At 36.3% G+C, this 5,834-nt stretch overlaps 1 protein-coding gene across 3 annotated transcripts in view; it reads left to right on the plus strand.

Moving 5' to 3' along the window:
- The window catches only part of LOC134842977 (isocitrate dehydrogenase [NAD] subunit gamma, mitochondrial-like), a 342,547-nt gene that overhangs the window by 113,480 nt on the left and 223,233 nt on the right, over positions 1–5,834 (plus strand). The gene's annotated exons all lie outside the window — the stretch shown is intronic.

Genomic DNA, 5,834 nt, shown 5'->3' on the forward strand with positions numbered 1-5,834 from the left:
AAGGAGATGAAGAAACTACTAAATATCGGCTTAGGTAACGAAAACCAAGTAATTCTGAACATACAGGTGGATTCAGCAAGCCCTGTAAGCTTCCTTAAACAGAATGTGTTACACGAGTTGAGACTACGAGACCCCTACGTGAAAATATATCCAGTGGATAAAGCTACCAAGGAACTCTATTGTGGATTTACAAACAATGCAATAAATATCACTGGAAAAGTAATTGTCTCAATTTTCTCAAATGGATGGTCCCACAAGGAATGCCACTTCTTTCTAACTCAAGGTCATGAAAGAAACATCTTGGGAAACGACAATTTACCAAAAGTCGGAATCGAAGTTTCACAAAAACAATACGCAACACTCACCAACAAGAGAACTTGTAAGTTTATCAATTCCGTTACTTCACTTGACATAGATAATGAAATAGAAATGATTGGAAAAACCTTCAAACAACTATTCCTTCGGATTGGAAAAATAAAGAATCAAACAAAAATAACACATTTTCATGAACCATTAAAGCCAATTCAACTAAAAGGCAGGAGGGTCCCTTTACACTTACTAGACTCAGTAAAAACAGAATTATACAGGCTTAAATCCGAAGGACACATCAAAAAATTAGAAAACTGTGACGAGGACAGATTTATTAGTCCGATAGTTATTACTTGTAAAAAAGACAAATCGATAAAACTAGCCCTTGATTCAAAATTCATCAACAAACAAATATACAAGAACAAATATCAGATGCCTAATATACACGAATTAGTTGATAACGTGGCGGCTCAAATTTCGGACAATTCCGCCGGAGAAGTATGGTTTACAAACCTAGACCTAAAGAACGCATATAGTCAACTCGCACTGGACAATTTTACTAGCAGCCAATGCAACTTTAGTCTAGTCGGCGGAGATATAACAGGCACTTATCAATTTTTAACGGGTTTTTACGGACTCGGCGATATGCCAAACGAGTTTCAGAGAGTCATGGACTCAACTTTGGGAAACATTCCTTTTACAAATTGCTACCTCGACGATATATTAGTCGCTTCCAAAGGAAGTTTTAACGATCACAAGAAAATCGTTTACAAAATTTTATCAACGTTAGACACTTACAATTTCGCAGTTAAATGGTCGAAGTGCAAATTCTTCCAAAAAGAAATTGAATGGCTCGGTTTTAAAATATCGAAATCCGGAATCGCCCCATTATTCGATAAAACCAAGGCAATCAAAGATATTCCAACCCCAAAGAATCTAAAAGAATTAAGATCATTCTTCGGGTCAACTAATCAGTACATTAAATTTGTACCAAATCTAGCATCCCTCGGAAGCCCGCTTAGACCTCTTTTAAACAAGAAGTCAATTTTCCTTTGGAATGAAGATCACTCAAAAGCTTTTGTCAAGATTAAATCTGAAATAGTAAATCTTACCGAAAACACTCATTTCGACGTAAAAAAGCCCACGAGAATAAAAACAGATGCTTCACATAATGGATTAGGTGCATCCCTTGAACAACTTCATGAGAAAGTTTGGAAAACAGTGTCATTTGCTTCAAGATTTTTAAATCCGCACGAATCGAAATATTCAACAAACGAATTAGAGTTATTAGGAGTTGTATGGGCGGTTGAACATTACAAAAATTATCTCTATGGCTCCGAATTTGAAATTATCACCGACCACAAAGCTCGCCTTTCCGCTTTGTCACCAAATCACGGAAACAAAACATACCATAGCCGATTGACAAGATGGGTAGATCGCCTCCTACCATTCAATTTTACTATCAAACACTTAGCGGGAAAAGATATGGGTTTTACAGACTTAATTTCAAGAACTCCTTCGGGTAAAGCAATTCCCTCATCACACTACGACGAAGAATTTGTAGTTGCTACTATCAAAAAAATATATAGTGCACTCAATCCTTCGGATAATAAAAATCCATTACGTAATTCAATTAATTCGATTTCGGAAAATTCCCATTACATGAAATTACGAAATCACGTAATAAGCACAGCATTGAATTTCGTCAGCACTTCCATTTCAATCTGCAATCAAAAACATTATAGAACAGAACTTTGTAATTCTAAATGTATTCCTTCGGATTTCTCAAACACTGATTTTACTAAAATTATCCTATCAAATTCAGCTTTTATCTATTTTTTAATCCTTAACAGTAGCTTAATTAGTAATCCTTCGGATCTCAAACTTATAAATAGTGTAAATATGTCAAATAACCAAATTGTAGTAAATCCTTCCACTTCCGGGATACAGGTCTCTATCGATTTTCAAATTTCATCAGAACACAAAAGTTAGTAACTAAATTCCGAGAAAATCTCAAGTTACCCGAAAGACCTTTGGATTTAAATACATTATTCAATGCAAAATTGGTCGCTTTATTAACGGAAGATGATGAATTATTAAACCCAATTGTTAAAGCTCTACAGAAAAAAGTAGATAACATCAATGCAAATTCCCGTTATCTACACCAATTTTCGAAAGAACTTCATGAATCCGACGGACTATTATATATGGATGGAAAATTAGTTATTCCGTTTACACTTAGAAACGCCGTTTTAAAAACATTACATGAATCTCACCCTGGCCAATTCGGTATGAAATACTTGGCACAATACATTTGGTGGCCACACATATATCGACAAATTTACTTCCACGGGATTAATTGCACACAATGCACGCAAACCGGTAAGAACATAAAAAGCATCATTCCAACTTCACAAATTAGTGAACTTCCCACCTTATTTGAACCTAATGAGGAAATAAATCTTGATTTTGCCGGCCCACTAGATAACAACTGGGGAAACAATAAATACATCTTATTGTGTATAGACCGTTTTTCAAAATTCCCTTCAGCAAAAATTACATCTTCAACGTCATCAAACACAGTAATCGAACTTCTTCAAGATTATTTTTATCTCCATGGGATTCCAAAATCTATTCGGGTTGACCACGCATCCTGCTTTACTAGTCAGGATTTTAAATTATTTTGCAATTCTCTTAATATCAAACTAATATTCTGTACAGTTGGGGACCATCGTTCTAACGGTCTTGTAGAAAAACTTGTTCATACTGTAAAAATCAAATTATTAGCAATGTCACTGGATCAACAAAAACCCACATTACAAACCGCCATTTCGAAAATCATTTGGAATTTACGATCTTCCTTCCAATCTAAAATTAAATGCTCACCGTTCGAAATACACTTTAATAGAAAACCGAACACGATCTGGAAGCAATTGGCATCTAATAATTTATCCGGTGGATTTTTAGACAAAGGGAAGTCGATCTTAAGCAGAGAAAGGGCCATCGACTGGAACGCTGACGATCGGGTAGAGGACGGATACAAAGACTCCCTCATACCGAAAAAGAACCAGTCACCATTGGAGAAAGGCTATGATTCAGACCTTCCCACTACTTCAAAACCTCAATCAGCCCGAGTGTCCTTAAACAGTCCGTTTAAAGGTAAATTACTACGGAAAACTAACAGAAGTATAAACGGAAATCCCTTCTATAAACAACTAGGTCAGAAAATAATAAACTCAACAAAATCCACGGTTGAATTATCCGACGGAAAAATTATTAGAAAATCGGACATCGCCATTCCAAAGTCTAAATCTTCTACAATTCGTTCATTCAAAGGAAATATCTCCTTTCCTTTTTTCTCTAACGGTGATTTACAAGTAGGTCCAAGAAAGTCATACAAATCGAAGACACAACAGACGCGGAAACCAAACACTAAGTCAGGAAGACAAACAGTGCCGCTCACTCCGGTCACCACCAGATCTAGAGGAACGAACCAGCCTTCAAAATCCAACAAATCGAAGAAGAACCAAAATAAAGCCTCGACGTCGAATACTGGATACCTAGCAGGTGACGAATCAATGTTTATTCCGTCGGATACGTCGGACATTAGCGATTGGGAATGGATTGCGGGAGGTTTCCCATGTAGAGAAATGATAAGAAAACGCTTCATTTCAGATAACGACAATTTTAAAAAAGAACCTACCTCATCATTAGACCCTAAAACATATCAAACTAATATAAAACCTGAGATTTTAGACGAACAATCTCAACCCTCGGACACAGCGGAATGCCCAATTAGTATAAAACCAGCACTTCAGACTACCTCACATCCACCTGACGAACCTTCTACGGCTACGACAACGGAGCCGCCAAACATTCCTTCGGATTGGACAAAACCATTGGTGGGAGAAAAACCGGTCGATTTCCCAGTTTTCGAAATAGAGGACTCCTCAGACGAAATTGGAACCAGCGAGGATAGACATCCTAAGGAAACTAATACCACCGGTAACGAACTTATTTTAAGACGTTCAAGCAGAAATGTTGGCCCCCCTAAATTCTATGGTAAGCGATATTTCATAGATATTATAGATGAGCTAGAAAACCAACCAGGCTCCGCTATTAATCCTATATCTCTGGACGACGATGACAGCTCGAGCCCCCCCACACAAACTTTCAGAGAGAATCCCTTGGATAATCAGACCAACATTTGCAACACACTACCGGAAGACAGTACACCGGACTTAGCTTACACCCAATCTCCTGATCGATTCTCCATCGCCTCTACTGACGATTCTCTGAGAGATGCCGTGAACTGTTTTGAAAATTACATCGACTTAGATAGTGAAATTTTCAACGCCGAGCTGGAAAAATTTATGGAAGGGGACAGCTAAACTCAATCAAATTTTAAAACTCACATTTAGTCATTTATAATCTGTACTAGTATTTTGTCTAAAGCGCAATTAGAGCTTATTTAGCTGTAACTACGGATTACAATCCGCCGGATTTAGGAAATTTATTATCCTTTATAATTTAGTCATTCCTTTGGAGCATCAAAATGACATTTGTTATACTGTGCAGTATTTAAAATTTCATTTTGTCGTACTTCTCGAGAGGGAGAAAAAGGGATTGATAACATGTTAGGTATCAGGGCGCTTAGTAACTTAAATTTTTTCCCACTAAGGGGAATGTTGTGATTCTTACCATTTGTTTTATTTCACAAATTACTTTAAAGTATCTTAACTGGTTAATCTTGATTTGACCTTGCTATCTTCATTCTCTCCGACGGAGAGAATGACCGCTCACTTTTTATTGTTTTAACTTAGAGATTAATTCACTTTTTAAACATATCTTATTTGTAACTAAGTAGAATTAACCGTAACAAAGGAACATTTTATCACTAGGTTCAAGAGGCGGTGTTTTGAAAACATTTTCAAGCAAAATTTTCCCGTTCTTCCAAAAAAAAAATATCAGAAAAGTTTGCTTCAGCGAAGAAACCAAAAAACGAAACAAAGACAGAAATGACCTTGTAGAGCAATTTTTTGAAAGTTGCGACCAAAAGCTTTTAAGTTTTTCCAGCGCCCTTGAAAAATAAACTGACAATAGAAGTGCCTTTTAAAAAAAATTAGGGTTCTCGACCGAAAATAAATTGCGTAAAATAGTGCAAAAGGGGATCTTTTGGGTGATCAGGTGGCAATCGAGTCCCTGTGAAAGGAGCTTTTCCCTTAATCCACTTCTACTTTCTTGTGTCAGACGAAACAGTTCTCCATTAAATTCATATTTCAAAACTATTCGGCTTAATTTTGGTGTCAGTAACAAATGCCTGAAAATAAATCCTGATTTTTTATGCAATATAACTCGATTGTTTTTTACTAATGGTATGATTTTATTTAGTATCTGCATTGTTCCATGAACATATGGTTCGAATTCATTTTGGTAATGACACCTCAATTTACACATGAGAATCAATTTCATCAACAAAGCTCATAAACAAATTGTTTGCCAATGTAATGAATCAGAAATTTGTC

This window comes from Symsagittifera roscoffensis, chromosome 3 (genome assembly GCF_963678635.1).
Source record: "Symsagittifera roscoffensis chromosome 3, txSymRosc1.1, whole genome shotgun sequence".
Taxonomy (NCBI): domain Eukaryota; kingdom Metazoa; phylum Xenacoelomorpha; order Acoela; family Convolutidae; genus Symsagittifera; species Symsagittifera roscoffensis.